Below are 18,709 nucleotides of genomic sequence, written 5' to 3'. Positions count from 1 at the left end.
CATTCCTTTTTTGTGGTGTAATGCTTTTATCCGGTGGCTTTTTCCCCGTGTGCTGGTGGTGGTTAAGTACCTATACGTCCGCTCCTACGTGTTTGTGTCCCTGCTCTATGGAAACCAGGGGACAGACTGAAGTTCCTATATTTACACTGCGCTTGTCCCTTGAGGCTCGATAGACGTTGAAAGACTCTCTTTACATGGATGTAGATGTGAATATAAAAGAGTCGTAGCGTGTTGTATGTAGTGTATCAGCGCAGAGTGGTCCCTGCTGAGCTTTAAAGGCCTCATGCATTATATATTATGCATTTCTACAGCTTTCTGAAATACTTAAGGACACCTTAGAATAGGAGTTTAGGAGTTTAGGAGTTTAGGAGTTTAGGAGAATAGGAGAACGCTTCTGCTTCCAACTAAACAGAGTCGATTTGTTCATCAAGGCGACACTGGAGGTGAACGGAGGAAACGTCTGAATTTGGAGATGTCACTTTCCCTGGAGATTACTGAAGTCATGTATGAAAAATGGATCGATTCCATAGTATCCATATATAGCCTATATATTCATACTTGTCAATACTAATTAGTCAAAACTAATTAGCTTATGTAAAATAGAAGGTGTGGCAGCAATTATCAGACACAAAAGATTGTTTTTGTTCATTGTTCTGTGTGAAAACCCCTGGGTTTTCACACAGAACAACGAACAAGCTAATACCAGCTACAGGAGCTACAGGATTATGTTCTGTTTGGCTCCAAAGTATTCATTTCATACTTTGTTTGACACATATATATATGTTTAAATAAGCAGTCAGATTAACATTTCATGGTAGCCTTACATATTAATCATTTAAAACAGGGGTAGGTAACTCCAGGCACGGGGAACAAATCCGGCCCTCCAGCATAGAACCATCTTACAACACAAATTTAAGATCAAATGCCTGTTAAAGTTTTTTTTTTTTTTTTTTAAGTGAGAAATACACTCAATTCTTTCAAAATTTCCACCAAGAAAACTTGGTATCACTTTATTGTACACTACCATGATACATTGTACCAAACTAAATTAAGTACATTGTAATCTGCTTTGTAACAATCTGTAATTACTTGTACCTATGTAGTACATACACAATGGAATCATGTGTATTAGTACTTTGGAGGTACATAATGAAATAAAGCATAAGACCCTTACGGTCAGGGCTTAAGGGTAGGGTTAGAGTTAGGGTCTCATGTCTTATTACATTATGTACCACCAAAATACAAATACAAATAATTCTACTGCGTATGTAACCCACATTTTACACATATACTTCACATTACATTGTACTAAATGTGGCAGGTACAATGTATCAAGGGTAGTGTAAATTAAGGTGTTTCCGAAAACTTGCCTATAGCCATTTTTAGAAATGTATACTGTAGGGCTGAGACAAAATATCAGATCGCAATACTTTTTGCTGCTGTACCAAGTATCGATACTTTATCAAGTATGGCAATACTTTCAATACTTGTGTTTGGAGGCATTTTTATCCTGGACCCCTTGGTTTTCCCAAAACAGTTATGCCCAATTTACACACACGGCGTCAGAGCAGCTAAAGCTCCGCTTGTGTTCGTGTGGCGTCTATAACAGTGCCAGTGAAAAATAATGATCGGTTGAAATGGAAAAAGATCTCTGTGCGTATACTGCTCTGTGCGCTGTAATGCCTCTCATGTACTTTTTGTGTTCATGCACTTTTTGTGTTCATGCACTTTTCATTAAAAACACTTCAATAAATGTCAAATGCCATTTGGTTTATAAGCTTTGGACACATGATTTGTTTTCTTTTTACACATTTTAATTTAAACATATTACTTAATCATAATTACTTACTGTATCGCAATATGTATTGGATCAAAACAAAAGTTTATCGTCTCTGCCCTAGTAAATTGATTGAAATGCATTGACTCATATGAAATGACCAGTATCGGTGTGACCCCAACAGTATCGGCATCGCATTGATTAAAAAGACATTGACATCGCCCATCACTACCAACCGGTTCAAACTGGTGTAATCAACTTGTTTCTCTGATATTGATAAATGTTTTTTCCACCATAGATCGAAACTGTTAACCAGTCGTTCTCAGACTTTTCCGCCTGAGTGCCACCTACCTTTTTTCTTTTTTCTTTTGGAAAGGTCTGTGAGAGCTAGAAACCAGTTTGTTTGCAGCAGCTACGAGGTTTTACTCAATTACCTCCAACTTTGACTGTTTGAAAATGGGATGAGTCTGGATTTTGAAGTAAAAGCACCCATTCCTAAGTGTGCTTTTTTCAGCAAAACAAAACAACAAACGCATCCGAACGATTAGCTTTACACAGCGTCAGAGTTATTACTCCACAAAGCGGATTAAGTGGCTGAAAACGAGCTGTAGTCAGCCAAAAGGGCAGGAACGTTCAAGCATGCATGACTGAAACAAAGCACAGGTCCAAGAATGTTTCTCTCTAATCTTCTGGAGCATCCTTAAAACTGTAAAAAGCTCAGAAAGGCAGATTTGCTTAGTTTATCTGTGAAATAATGTAGCGGCTCCAGCGTCAACTCTTCAATCCTCTCCGAAGGTCGGCTAAACTGTCTCATCCAAACACTTCCGCGCCGCTGCATTATTTATATCCATACTCGCGGTGGGTGGGTAAAAATAGTGTGTGCGTGAAAAAACCTGGTGTTTTTAAGCTGAAAACCCTGGTCTATTTTAACTCGACGCAGTTCAGAGAGTGACAGCGGCACACGCGGATATCAAAGAGCGCCATAAGTGAACTGGACGTGTGCCGGATCAGCGTCGACAGAAAGGACATACGTCTGTCTCCATCGAGCTTAGAGTTAGACAAATCTGACTGAGCCACACGGAAAAAAGTGAAGAGTGACGGTCGACTTAAAAAAAGACAAGAAAACACTGAAATGATTCAATGTGGGAAATAAAGCAAGAATGGTACAAAATATCTGTGTTAAATTGTTATTTTCCTACATATTTGTAAATAGTTATATCACTGTTCTGAAGATTGGAACTACTTTTCTCGGGTTGTGAATTTAGTTATTTTCTCCAGTTTAAATGCCTTCTAATTCAAAACACATTGATTGATTCTGTGGTACTAGCTTGTTGTTGGTTTACTCAAAGTATAGGCCTGGTTCAGTCTGACATTTTTACTGGGTTAACCCTGTGCTTAAAGGGATATTTCAGGATTTTTGACATGGGGCCTCATTTCCTAGTTATCCAGAGTGTTGCTGATTTCTGGAGATATTTTTTTGTAATTCATGCTGTTCTTTTGTTTGAAGAGTTTTGTGGCGCTAGGCTAGTGCATTTCTATGGTATCAGCTAGCCTGCATTAAAAACAGTCTGACCCGCTCCACAGAGCACCTGAGGCAAATCACTTATAACGCCAGAATAACCATATAAATGTCTGTGTCCATAGAATAATTTTTGGAATATAACTGACCTTGCATCACATGAATGATTGCATTTTGAGGGACTATTTTCTTGCAGATCACTCTGCCGCCGCGTAGCTTGAACAACCGTGCAGCTGATGCTGCTCAAATATAAGTTATTTTAAATGCAAAATGGTTTAAATTACTCTATCGACACAGACATTTATATGGTTAGTCTGGCGTTATAAGTGACTTGCACTGTGGAGTGTGTCAGATTGTTTTTAATGCAGGCTAGCTGATATAATAGAAATGCGCTAGCCTTGCACTAGCCTAGCATTAGCCTAGCGCCACGAAACTCTTCAAATATAAGAGCTACATGAATTACAAAAAGCTTTACAAGGTGTAAACCATAATTGTCAAAATGAAAACAAACAAAGGCTTGACACACAGTATGTTAATTTCCATGCCACAAGACTACATCATATATTAGTTTCACATTTTAAATTCAATTACAGAAATAAAATAACTTTTTTCACAATATTCTAATGTTCTGAGTCTCACCTATATATCAGTTATCTACAGCAGGAGTTTCAAATTGATATCACAATTTATTTATTTGTTTTACCCCCATTCACCTGCAGCGCCTCGCCTTAATTTAAAAAAAAAAGCTCCGAGGCCCAGCGGGAAACGTCCTGACACTCTCGATTACCCAGCACACCATTGTTCCGTCCCACCTTGGGCCACAGCGAACCAAGCCAATACTAAAGTGAGGTGAGCAGAAATTCAAAATCTGTAACACAACAGGAGTTTGCCTGAGGTATCTGAGTTTAAACTGTTTCACATTGGTAGAAATATATTTAAAAAAAATCCTGTGACAGAGAAGAAGGACTGGGGGGGGGGATTGGGGACTGTCCCTATGAAACCTTTCACGCTGGACCAGTTTAGACCAATCAAGACGCTTGAGGGCCAACAAACACACACAGAATAAGAGTCATAGGGTGGCGTTTGGTTCCAGGGCCATAGTTTGGACAACCCAGGAGTAGAACCAAGTATGTACTAGTTGAAAAGGCCTCTTTGAAAACCAACTATTTTATTCTTAGCCGGCACCAACTGTGAAAAGTTTGGAAACTGACGAGCTGGAAATCCTAATACAACGTGACCACCTCCTTGTTTGCTACTTATCTTTCTCATTTCCTGTGCAATTTTTCGTTACGTCAAAGCATTGATTCCAGTCTCATTGCCTCGGAATAATCAAGACCTCAAAATAACAAACCAAGACTCCGAAATCAAATACAAGAAGTAGAAATAGAAGTAGAAAGAGTTTTGATTGAGAGATTGAAAAACAGTAGGCACCACATCTGTTTCGTGAAGGAAATTGTCGTGCTTCGAGTGAATGTAAAAAATGTGTGTGTGCGTGTGTGTGTGGGTGTGAGCTACAGAAAAGCAAAGAAGAAGATTGACAGGATAAATTGGGACGAAAACGGTTTGGAAGGGTGAACCTGGGTTTAAAGCGGCAGACGGGCTGACAGGAGTCAATGCATAGACTCAAATGGAACTGAGGTTTTCTGAAAGACAGACGCTTAACAGGTGAGTTGGTTTGGCTGGATTCATGCTCTCGGGGCAACGTCCAGGAGTTAAAATTAGAAAGAAATGAGTTGCTGATTCACGAGAAGAACGGAAAGGAGACGGCTCTCGGCGAATTCGCCTGGGTGCCCTGATATTCGGGCGGATGCTCGAGCCCCGCAACACCCACTCCTGGTCATCTCGGTGAGCGACGGGAGCTCATGGACGGGATTTAAGGCTCCGCGAAGTCTCCTATTTTGCGGCGTTCAATCCCGTTGTATCCGGACAGTTAGCAAAAGACGGTTCGCTAGCCTGCTCAATGTGCTTCCCTTTTAGCCGTTAGCATTTAGCCATCAAACATCGCAAATGATGAAGGATCCAGATGTTTTCAGCCGTTGTCAACCCGTCGATCACTGGGGCTGTCACGATAATTACTATATTGACTTATCGTTCAATTTCGCCCAGTTTTTTCTTTGTAAAACTTTGATTTTTAACTGAATCAAATTGGGTTACATCATGTTTCAAGTTTACTGCAGCTTGTGTTGTATTTTAGGATTTGATGAACCAGTTTTAGGACCAGTTTTCACTGTCCTTTTTATGCTTTAGACCAGGGGTGGGCAATTAATTTTCTTAAGGGGCCAGAAGCCTGAATTGAGTCGGAGGGCCACACCAATAATAACTCAAACTTAAATTGGGATATAAGTATAATAGTGTATCGCTGGTGTCCATAAACAAAAGCTCCAAAATAAAAATAAAATGTTTTGATTGGGAAAATACATTGAGGACTTTTTTTTTCAATAAATGAATAATAATGAGCCGGACAGGACTGAAGCCTCATAAAAAAGATTTACTCTTATTGCACTTTACAAGCCTGTGTCACAAGTCTCTGCTACACTGTAATCAATATTCATTCAATAATCAATAAACTCAATATCCTGATTTCTTACTACGTCAGTGCCCTCTGCTGGACACCTGTGGAATTCTTTCCTTTTATTCTTATTTAAGCAGCCCCCTAGTGGCTGGAGTTAACATTCTGGTCATTTAAAAAACATCATAACTCCGCACAGGAATGGGCTGGAGACTTGCTTTTTTTTTGGACATACTTATGAATTTATGCTCTACAAGTTGAGGGCCGGACTGAATCATTGTATTTATCCAGGTCTGCTTTATGTAGTATGTAGTATCTTTACAGACGATAATATCGTCTATCGCGATATTTTCCTGCCTCAATATATGGAACTTCAAATTTGTTATCGTGACAGGCCAATCGATCACATTTAGGTGAGGTCAAAGCCATTAATGAAAGTACAGACCTTTTGAGATTTACTTTAGTTGAGAATTAGCGTAGAACAGTGACATCTAACTAATATTCCGTTAACTTTGATAAGATAAGATAAGATAAACCTTTATTGATCTCACAAAGGAGAAATTCACTTGTTACAGTCGGCGTTACTTCACAGTCTTATTGTACAGTCTGACAGCAGTGGGGATGAAGGCTTTGCGGTAGCGCTCCGTCCTGCACTGAGGGTGTCTCAGTCTGCCACTGAGAGAGCTGCACAGCTCTTCTACAGTCCCGTGCAGTGGGTGGGAGGTGTTGTCCATGATGGAGGTGCGTGGGGTCGGATACACATCCAATGACCACTAAACGTATGTTACTGATGGAGAAACAACAGAAGTTCTATAAATGCCATGAAACGGACAAGTCATGCCTCGCCATAGGGACTGGCTTTCCATTCATTTGTATGGGGATAGAATGCTCATTTCAAACAGATCCTGTATGACCTGAATCTGTCAGACTGGGACAAACCATGTGTCAAATGGAAAGACCGGACCCCGCGATCCACACTGTTTGCTAGCGATCGGCGTAATGGCTCGTAGTATGCGTGAATCTGCGTATGTAAATCCTTCTGGAAAAGCAATGTTCCCCATAATAATGTGTTCTCTAATGGTCTGCCATTGACGCGTGTCCTGTTTAGTAATAGCACGGGGCTTTTAAAACTTGGCTCGCATCGCGTTTCCTCCATTAGAATCGGACTTCAGTCCCACTTTCCTGTTTTACTTCTACAATTGTATTTTTCCCAGTGACAGCCCATGTTTGTCTTCTGTTAAAAGTTGAGCAGAAGTCGACGACAATGGGCTCAAATAGCGGGACTGTTGGCCAACAGATCCGCACCTTCAAGAGATAGTGCTCCCCCTGCAGGCAGCAGTGGGAATGACTCGGTAAAAAAACAGACTTGGGTAGGACACTTTTGTGGTTATCCAATCACGCAATAGCCAGGAAGTACAGAGCAGGAAAAAAACGAAACATAGTCATAGCTTCAGACCCTTTATTGACGAAAGAACGTTAGAACGTGGTTTGAATCTAAAAAGAAAAACAAGTCGATTGTGCATGATTTGTCTCCTTCAAGCTAAATCAAGACCAAAGAGTAGTACTTCACTCCATTCATGCAATCTTCTCCATGTTCCTAAAGTCCGGACCATTGGATTTCCCCTGGAGCTGGCTCTACCCTCGGCATGACAACCGGAGAGCGCATCATGAAAGTGGAGGAAACATATGGAGCGGGTTTACTGATTTTCAGAGCAAAAATCGACGTGCGTTAACCGAACAGATGCGCGCATGTTAGAGACATTGGGGTTGTCAATAGAACAGCGGGTTGTTTAGGGCTCGTTTTAAATCGCTAATGACCCCCGAGGACAGCCTGCTCCGCTGTGCTCTCCTCTGGGCAAGAACTAGGAGGAAAAGCGGCGCAATCACAATCTTACCCCAGCATTCATCGTGGTTACATGAACGAGGGGAAAGTGGAATCTCCCACCTTGTATGACTAGAACAGGATTGCCAAAACCCATGACCTGCCTGGGGGTTGAAAGTAGTCAGAATAAAGCACCATGTAACTGCTGAGTCTAAGCACACACTGAATAGGTTCCAAGATACTGCGCGTTCTGTCCCTGCCCCGAAAACCGAATGTCAGGATGCCGGAAAGGAACATCAACTCAACATTGTGGTAGCTACTTCGGAGATGCCGTTATGCAAAGTGGCGCACGACTAATCCAAACGAGGATGACAGGAGAGCTAGCTTTTAGTGGCTGGATCAGCGCCGAGAATGTGGCGGCTGGAGCCATTTAAGGTGGATTCACACCGACCCAACCCCGTCGCTGTCTGGGGGGCAGGACGACCATTTGTCTGCTCGGGTTTCCTATTGTCTGGCCCCCGCCTCATCTGCTCAGAGCGACATCTACATTGAAGCGACCAGAATCCCAGACCAAGTCCAACAGTAGCGTACGTCTAGCTGCACAATGCCTCAGTCCCCTTTCAAACGCTGTGTGGTTGCAGTTTCTGGCGAGCGAAATGCTTTCTCATGAAGTCCCGTGAGCTTATGTCCCGTGAGTTTATGTCACCAAGAAGTTTGTACATTTGTCTGGCTAGATGATAATGCATGACAAAATTAGCGCGAGAGAGCCAATTTTAGGAAGTTCAATGACTCAAAAATGGCGTAGAAAAGCTCTCATAATGTTCCGCTGATTCATTGCCAGCCGGTAACACTAGGCCAATCACAAGAGGGACTCGCAATTACTCGAAACTAGCAACACCGACCTCTACAGATCGGCCTCTGCGACCGACAGTGCTGTCCACACCAAACACACACGTCCCGATGTCGACCAAAACCTGCCCGACCAGGACCGACTGGAGATTATTGCTTTGGTGTGAAAGTGCCTTTAGACAGACAGATTTCCATCACAGCTAACTCAGATAAATCATATGAAAGCAAGAAATAGACACCAATAAAGTCAATAATACCATCAGCTATACAGTATAGAGCAGCCTTTGAAATGTCTGCACACTAAGTTGTGCTTAGAGTTTATGATGGAACACTTCTTGCCGACAAAGAGCCGATAAGAGCCTATCGTAGCTGCACCCTATTCTTTAGCGGCTAGCACTAGCAAGCACAAGGTGGCTGTAGGTGGATTTGAGTGTAAACACTGAGGGAAACCCTAGCGTCGACCATTTGTCACAGATCCGGAGGACATTGCAGTTCTGGCTAATTTTCACAACAATAATGAGCAGGCATTGGTCAACTGGATATGGTACTAGTGCTACTTCCAAAAGAAACATTAATCGGTAGTGTCGTGTAGACCGAGACAAGACTGGTTTGACTTGGTATCTGTACATGAAACTAGACCCTTCCTGGCTTTGTCTGTAACTAAAAATGTTTGTCCCGATTGTAGCCAAAGTAATATTTTTGTCGATTAAAGGAATAGGCCACCGTTTCTACATACTGAGATATGTTCTTACCTTAGATGAGTTAATACATACCCGTCTGGTCTTGGGAGATCCTACCGGGGGCACGAAGCCTCCGACAACAGAGCTCCAGGATCATTCGGGTGCTCAAACCCCTCCACCACGTTAAGGTGGCGATGCCAGGAGGGGTGGGTAGAATTTTACCCAATAAATACATTGGAAACACAGGTATTTATTTTATGACAGATATTTTCATCATTGAAAAATACCTCATAAATGTACAAACAAACATTTATGAGAATCACCTCTTCTAAGATGTGACTGTAAACTTTCCCGGGAGTGGGTACGTCTCCAGCTCGTCTCCATGGAGATGTGACGAAAGGCAGTGGAATTTGAGATTTAAACAGGTTAGGTTCCCATCCAATTCCATTCTTTGATTACCCACTGCAGTAACAGCATTTTCAGTGTTGAGCTGGTCATTAGGAGCATGTTTTGTTTTGCCGGCAACAGTTTAGTCCAAAATGTTACGCAGTGTCCCTTTAAGTATATTTACACAGAAATGCAACATGTCGATTTCATAAGCGGATAAAAAGGGGTACTATATTGTGAGGCCTCATATCATTTAAATCCATGTGGGAGAAGAAACACGAAGCAGATAATTTGATCAAATGTTTGAATATAAAAAAATGCTGTAAAAAGTATTGTACATGCAGAGTTTCATTTCTAGCAATACACAAAACTGACTTTGTCTGCAAAGTTGTGGACAAGTTTGGACCGCGTCCATTAGCAGTATTCTGCCGGTTGCACATTTTCTTGTTCCTCTCATGACAAATGGTCCATGGAGCCCGGTTGGCCGTAGTGAATGTATTGTGTGCTGTTTGATGCATGGCTCTGAATATGTCTCTCCTGCCATCCATCCTCTGTTTGTTTTCCACCATTCATTTCTATTCCGAAGAGGTTGTGTTCATGTGCTAGAATATAATTGATAATGACGCCGATATCTACTCGGCGCACAGGTTTCATGTCTTTCTAATTATGGCTTTTTTTGATAGGATAAAGCCTATGGTAAGTAATAAATAAAGTAAAAACATTCTCACCTGGTGGGTCACAAAATGTTCTTTCACTATTTATCTACTGAAAAAGAATGAATACACTACCTGAACCTGTCGCTACGTTGTTCTCATAATGTATTCAGCTTTTTGTGCCTTATTCAAGGTGAACTTTGGGTTCAAAATTCAGCTTTTTACTCTCTCTATTACAAATTAAATTCTGTTAATCAAAAACCGATGAAACGACCATCAGTTTTGCGATTAGTTTGATCAGAACAATCAGAATGATCAATGATCAATCTGAAAACAGACGTGAGGAAACAGTGAAACAATGTCCAAGCAAATGTTGAAACCGCCCCAGCTCGAGTCACGTGAACGCAACCTTTTTGCTGTGCCGTTCTTTTGTCACGCTTTGGTTTGACTTTTCTTTTCTCACATCACATTCTGTTTTTGTTTTCCTTCGGCTGACGGGCAGTTGGCAAGAAGAATCGCGGGTGGAAAGGTAACGCCTTACATGTCCCACCTGTCTTTTGTTTGCATTGTTTATTTCATTTTGTCTTTGAAGTATACTATGTTTGATGGTGAAGGATGGAGAAACTACATTGATAGACAATGCTTAAATGTGTGCACACACTACACCAGGGGTAGGCAAGTTTCTTGGCGGAGGGCCGATTTTCTTTATTGTTAATAGACCGAGGGCCGAAACCGCTGATTATTAACCCAAAGTAATGCACAACACTGGAAAAATGACCATCTTAAATGAGATAAATGACTTAAAATAGCTTGAGTTAAAGTTCCTCTGTTGAATTTGAGTCGGTTTGACCTAATCCAAGATACAAATGCTATAGTGCCAATGGAACAAGAATAAAGCTCACTAGAAATCAGACAAATAATTGTTTTTCACGTGAAATGACACAAAATTATCTGAATTAAGAGAATAACTACTGCTAGAGGTTTAATCTCATCTAAAACCAGACCGAACCTTAGATTTAATCTCTTAATTCAAGTATGTCATTTCTTCCTTAAAACGATTATTCTTTTTCCAGTGCACTTCTTTCAAATGCCAGTCTTGTACGTCATATATGACCTAATTGGGTGTATTGACAGTATTTCTACCTTTTTTTCTCCTCCCATTTCACTCTAATAACGTTAAAAGTACTGATTTGTGTAATAATGTTTCTCGAAATCATCTTGAGGGCCAGAGTTAAAGCTCTTTGCGTGATACTGTCTGTCTCTTTTAAAATGGTGTATGTAGGAATACAAGTGTACCTATAAAGAAAATACACCTAAAATCCATGGACATGCGGCGTGGCTGGAATTTCCCATGTTTTTTACTTGTTTACAAAACCGCCATGCTCCTCCAGTGATGCGGAACTAGCCCTTTCTCCCTCACACACAGAGGAAGCAGCTCTGAAAGCCTTGGGATTTCAGATTTTGTCATTTAAAGTAGCGATTTTTATCAACAAACTAAGCACAAAATATTCCATTTTACATCATGCGTGACCAAAAACCAAGACTTTTTTTTTGTTTTTTTGTTTTGTAATCCACGGAAAGAATTTAAAAAGCAGCCCTGAGGGACACCTCCTTTCAGGCTGTTGCCACCTGATTCTGGAATGACCTGTCCCTGTCCCTCCGTGTGGCCGACTCCAGTTCCCGATACCGTTGTTTGGGAAAGCTTTGTAGTGTTTCATCCATGCTACTGCTGCTGTATCAAATTGTATTTTGTAAAGACAACACTGTGATTTCTAATGGGTTCCACAGGTATCGAAACAAAATAAATAATAATAATACAGTTTTGATGCTTTTTGCAAAAACATAGTTAACACAATTATATTTAAGATTTTGCTAAAGATTGTAGCCCAGCTTTCTGTAGTTTGGCCATTTTTTTTGATGTTTATAGTTTCACTTCCTTATTGGACGACCACAGGAAGTGACATAGAAGAAGGTAAACAATTTTAAACTGTTGCTGTGCCGACCATGTCAAGTCAATAGATACAGACGGCATCTCTATAATCGCCCATATATAGTCAGTTAAGTTAAGGGGGAAAACAATTTTGAGAAAAATCTAAACTTTCTTTAATTATTCAAAAACTGCTTTAACAAATGCTGAATTCTGAACATAGTTTTCTAATAAATAAAGGTAAAAAAGACATTGAGAGGAGCAAAGTGGTTCAACAGCCCAAAAAAACAGAGAACACTAGAAATGCGAGAAAGCATTGTGCTAACGCTAGCTAGCGCTTGCTATGACTGCCGTTTTTTTCACTTCTACTGAACAATCTGCTGTGAATAAATATCCATATGGGCCCGATTTAGACTTGACTTTATTTGTATGTGATAAAAAAGTTTATATTTTGCCTGAAAATGGCTAAAAAGAGTGAAAACCTGTGTTTCCCAAAAGATTCTATTTTCCCCCTTGGCGAGGCCACGCCCCCTTCTATGACGAGATGCCGTCTGTATCTATGGGGAAATGAGTCAAACTGCTATGGAACGTTACCTCCCTCTATGTAAGTAAGTCAGCAGATGCTTTATCTGTCATAAGCATACAATGAAATGGTGTTCAGGTGTTAGTCCTGAGCCTCAGCGACTGACCCGCACTGCCACTGTGGGTCACTTTCTAAAAAATTCAAATAAAAACAACTGTTCTGCCAAACATTCCTTTATTGAAATTGCTGCTTCACTGAAATAAAATGATAATTATGCAACGGATGTTATCCATCTAAATAAGTCATATTTTCAAAAGCATTAAAACCTGTCATATGCACCTTAAAGGAAGTGAGTTAGTTGTTGCAGCTCAAATAAATGATACCCCCCCTCCCCTCATATGTCATATGCAGGTCAACACACAACAATGCAATGTAATGTACATGGATGAGAAGAACCTGTCACCACACTTCTATAAAAATGATAAAATCAGCATAGTACACTGGTCCTAGATGACAAATATTTTAATATAGGTATCGAAAAAAGTATCCTTCAGGTATTAGTATCGCAAACCAAGTATCGTCAAAGTACTGGTATCGAAAGAAAAAACATTCTATTAGTCCTATTATTTACTTAAATACTTACTCGACGACTGGAGCAACTCACAATATCCCGCTTTAAAATGTAAAAAGGATTTCATTTCAGTGGCAAAGCTTTCCAAATCTGGTTTATGAATGTTTGTTTTGGTAGTGTATTTCAATATTTTGCCTAATTTCACTCAAATATCTTGTTTTCAAAACAAACTCTTGGCAGCAGAGACTGAATGAACCTCTGTCGGTGCAGCAGAGTGCGGCAGTAGGTTAAATACGTTTTTTTCTTCTTCTTTTTTATGCCGTTCATTGTCTTTTCAAGCCAGTCTCGGTAACCTTTAGCCCTGAACGGCATTTCCAAAAAGCTTTTCCGATCGTTCCTCCACTGGTTCTTTTCAGAAAGGGCGTGAGTGACCAGCGGAAAGCAAAGTGCAGCTGGGATGTTTCCACAGATAAACAGAGAGAGAGCGTCCTTCACTCTCCTAAGCCTTCTGTGGGCTGTAATTTCACTTTTTTTTCTCTCTCTTTTTCATTTGCTACCTTTTTTGTCAGGGCTCGCCACAGTTAACCAGTCAGATTCTTTTCAAACTCTCAGAATGGGTTGTATGCACAGCAGCAACTTCCTTTTCATCTCTATTGCATTCTTGTTGGGATTTAGCGGAGGCTTGCTCAAATAAAGGAACATTATAAGATTAGAGAGGAAGCAGCTGGTGGGTTATGATAATGTGTAAAAAAAAAAAAGTTTATGCAGGATGTATGAATGTAATTACCAGGAGAATATTTCTGTGTTCAGATAGGTCAGCATTGTCATCTCCAAGCTAATGGCCAACGATAATTAAACATATGGTCAGCCTTTTCATCTCAGTGCCAAAGGCTAGCGTAACAAATGCACACATTTAATAAGGAGTATATATATTAATTGAGTCAGGCTGTTGCAAGTGAGAGAACAACAATATAACTAAACTGTTATCTAAATACAATCCACTTTATTTATATAGCACATTTTATAAACATGTGCAACAAGTGTTGCACATAAGATCGGCAATATAGGAAATAGAAAATAAATAAATATAATAAAATCAAGTGAAACCAAACTAGACATTCAGCTAAAAAGATAAAATAATTTAAAACAAAATCATTAAAAATAAATATATAACATAATATATAATATATACATAAATAACATGCAATAAAAAAGTTTAATAAAATTGTTAAAAACAATACAAGGGAATTAAAACAATAAATAATAATTAATAAAAATAATAATTCTTCCCTTTTATCTTCCAGTATGAACGACACGTTTTGCAAATCGCCTCTGTCCCTTTAAGACCCTCCTCCCTGAAGCTGCCTGAGGGGGAAAACAAAGAGGGGGAAAGAACTACCCTTTTACTCTTTTACCAATTACTCCAAAGCTACATTAACTTAACACATGCATTAACATTAACAAATGCTGAATTCTAAATATATTTTATATTAAATAGGTATGGAGAGGAGCATTGGGTTTTAGCTCATAAAGACATAAATAATGGAGAATGCTAACCATAATGGTAGTGTTAGCTTCATGCCACATGCTAATGCTAGCTTCGGGTGCCGGTTTTTCGCGTTGAGTGGACAACCTGTTGTCTCAAAACATTCATTAGAATCCGATTTTGACATGACTTTATGTGTATTTGTTGAATATGCTCATACTCCAACAGAAAACATCTAAAATTAGTGAAAAATAACAGGACACTTCCTTCCACCTCGCTAGGCCACGCCCCCCTTGTATGAAGCGTTGTGTTAAGTGGTGATGAGAAACTACAACAAAACTCTACAATACCACAATCAATATTTCTGAAACTCAACAGAGAGTTCATACTTATTTATCAGGCCCATTAGCCAAAATTGCTGTACCTACTGCTATAAAAGTAATATTTACCAAAATTGCTACATCCGGGTTTAGCGGGGAAAAATGCTAACGTCCGAGTCGGCGCAGCAGCTCCGCTAAACCTGGAAGTTGCGACTTTAGTAATTTTTTTTTTTTTTAGCAGTGGGTGCGGCATTTTTGGCTAATGGGTCTGAGAAATAAGTAGGTTCAGTAACTCTCCGTTGAGTTTCAGAAATATTCATGGTTGTTTTTAATAGTTTTTTATGTGTTTTTCTTGCATATTTGCCGGTCTGCTAGGAACCGGAAGCGGAAGTCGTGACATTTTTTTTTTTCATTTTTATACTCACTACTGCCACCTCAGGTCTTACGGGTAACTGCAGTGTCTATATTAAGCTCATGCATGAGTGACAGTGCAGGATTTTAGAGGCACTTGTGGTGAACAGGTCTGAGCTCATTCTACACATTAGGACATGGCTGGAACATGTAGGGGGAGGAAAATACTTAGTTTTAACATATTTAAACTCTGTATAACAAACGTATAGAGCTCAGCACACCTGCCTTTCACCTGGTGCCAAAAGTAAAAAAAAAGTATCAAGTGTTTTGAAGGCAACTGTCTGGAAGCAACTTTCCATACATTTTTGCTATTGGGACTTCAGACTTCAGAGACAGGATGGCGGCTCTCAGCTAAGTGCAAACTACTTGACCATAGCTCGGACATTTTGTAAGAAAACACAAACAAACAAATGCTTTAAAATACAGCAAAATCACTTTCTGATTTGTGAAGTTTCCGAAAAATCTTGGAATTTATGTGTCTTATAGATACAGATGGCATCTCTGGAATCGCCCCAATATGGTCATGTTTGAAAACAGTTAAGGGGGAAAACAATTTGGAGAAAAATCTAAACTTTCTCTAATTATTCAAAAACTACTTTAACAAATGCTGAATTATGAATATAGTTCTCCTAAATAAAGATACAAAGACAAGGAGAGGAGCAAAGTGGTTCAACAGCCCATAATTATATAAATAATGGAGAATGCTAACACGATGCTACATGTTTCATGTCAACGCTAGCTAGCACTAGCTAGGACTGCCGTTTTTTTCCGCTTCTACTGAACAATCTGCTTTGAATAAACATCCATATGGACTCGATTTAGACAAGACTTCATTTGTATGTGATAAACAAGTTTAGATTTCGCCAGGATATGGCTAAAAAGAGTGAAAAATTGTGTTTCCCAAAAGATTCTATTTCCCCCCTCGACGAAGCCACGCTCCTTTCTATGACGCAATGCCGTCTGTATCTATGGTCAGTAGTTAGCACATAGCAGGTTAGCCGCCATCCTGTCTCTGAAGTCTGAAGTCCCAATAGCAAAAATGTATGGAAAGTTGCTTCCAGTATCCGGGAGTTACGGTATCGTTGAGCTTCACTGAGGCTCAATCTGCTCGAAAACCAACCCTCGCATAGTTGTTCTAATAAACCGAGGCAGACGTCCTTTTAGCTAGGCTCGGTGCACGGAATGTAGCATTGCAGCATGATGCTAACTTCCTAGGATAACAACTGTTTCCTGCAAATGTTAAAATAGCACAACGAGCTGGTTTTTACATATTCGTTTCTAACAAGAAGTCAGCCAGAAACAGTCCACGCACAAAGCATATAGGTGCCGCGAGGTTACCCAAACATGCGTAATTGACTCAAAAAGACAACAGAGCTACTTTTTAATGAGCAACATTACAACAACATTATAACACGGCACCTCTAATAAGTCTATTCTTCATAATAACCCCTTGCTCCTTATTTAACTGACACATTTGCCATCTCCAGGCTCCGCGCTCCTCATCCCTCCTCCTCGCTCCTCCAGTTCAGCGCAGTCAGATCGGGGCCGGGCTGGGATCATGTCCAGAAGGAGCTCATTATGTGCCGACCCGCTAGCATAGACCCAGCAGTGTGAGCAGGAGTCAGCTGACTTCTGCCAAGCGCTCTCGGTCAAAGTGAACAATAATGGACTGTCCCCAACACCGGGTTCCCTCCCACTCGCTTCGGTCTGAGGCAGCTCAATGCAGCTCGGAAACAACAGTTGTTAGCTGTGTGGAACAAACGCTTTTGATGTTGTAGCACCGGAATTAGCATAAAGTCCAGAGGAGCGCCACCTCGTGACGTCAACAGGTGGAGGATTCAAACCTCGAGAAAGACAATGAGGGGAAAGAGTTATGTAGTTGACATTTCCAAAGGGCGTCTTCTGCTCTTCACAGCCGTCTGCTTTTCCCTTTTCATAAAGCTAGAACATAACATCGTCTTTAGTCAACAAGTGCCCTTTGCTACAGTCTCCCCCTCACTCGTGCTTGCATTTGCCTTACCTGAGAAGAAATAGAATATTTAGGACCAAAGCACATAGCGTCTTTATCCCTCAGTCTTCAAAGCTCTCTACTCTAATGTAGATCTATACACACAGGAACAAAAGTACGTCTAATGATGTTCGTGCCAGGAATAAGAATACAGCAAAGATCCATGGTACTTACACTGGAACATGCTGAATACTCAATTTGTATGGTAGAATTTCCTCAATTGGCCTGATACATCGGTCTTTATATTCATACCGTTGCCAGCAGAGGTGGTCAGTAACAAAGTAGATGCAGTACTGTACATATGTAGTGTTTTATATACATACGTACATGCTATATACAACATATATAAGGCTGCGTCCGAAACGAGCAGATTGGTAAGAGCTCTTACGCCAAACCGGATGTGCGTCAGCGTGCGCCATGGCAAGATGCTTCCGAATTGGTAAGTCAGTTAGGAAGGAGTTAGGAAAAGGAGCCTCGATGCTAACTATCAAGCCACTGCGCCTTTTGTTTGACCTGCACTCCACCAATAACTTTAAAGAAGAAGAAAAACAGCTGTTGGTGATGTCACTTCCCTTTCCCCTGTTTAAGGACGGACAGATTGTTCAAAATGCTGCTGAAGCTCTAGTTCACTAACTGCATAGAGATCTAACAGTCGACCCCATGAAAGGCTAAGGAGTTAGTTGCTATTGTTAGTGCTTAGAGGCTATAATTTGATGGTTTAATGTTTTTAATTTATGTTAGACGGCAACACAGCAGGTTTGACCCTGCTGTGTTGCCGTACACAAGAGGAATTCGGGTGCAGTTTTTGTGTTTTTATAGCTGCAGATGAGTCTTCCTCACATTTATTTGAACTCGGGCTAAACGATATGGACAAAATTTCTCGATATTCATGCCAGATACGTGGATATCGATACGATATAACTATGTGTTAGCGGAAAACCAAGCATTTTTCAAGAAAATAAAAACATAATACGAAAGAGTGCAGTTTTATTGATGAAAATCTATATTGTTTTTTTATATCTTGCTTTTTCGATTTTAATATTTTGAATGTTCATATCTCGATACGATAGCGATATATCGTTGCTTTGTCGATATTAGTATCTTGAATGTTCATATCACGATATCAATACGATAACGATATATTTTTCAGTCCTAATTTGAACTGATATATACTTTCTATTTTGAATACTTGGTAACACTTTACATTTCGGGCCGGTAAGTCCTTGGTACTTACAGTGGTAAATACTAGTAATAATAGTGGTAGTTC

General features: G+C 40.2%; 1 protein-coding gene across 1 annotated transcript in view; it reads left to right on the top strand.

Annotated features, from left to right (window-relative positions):
* The window catches only part of sdk1b (sidekick cell adhesion molecule 1b), a 332,960-nt gene that overhangs the window by 215,611 nt on the left and 98,640 nt on the right, over positions 1-18,709 (top strand). The gene's annotated exons all lie outside the window — the stretch shown is intronic.

This window comes from Gobius niger (genome assembly GCF_951799975.1).
Source record: "Gobius niger genome assembly, chromosome: 3".
Lineage (NCBI taxonomy): Eukaryota > Metazoa > Chordata > Actinopteri > Gobiiformes > Gobiidae > Gobius > Gobius niger.
Note: the sequence above shows the minus strand (reverse complement) of the source record. Positions and strands in the feature narration are given on the sequence as shown.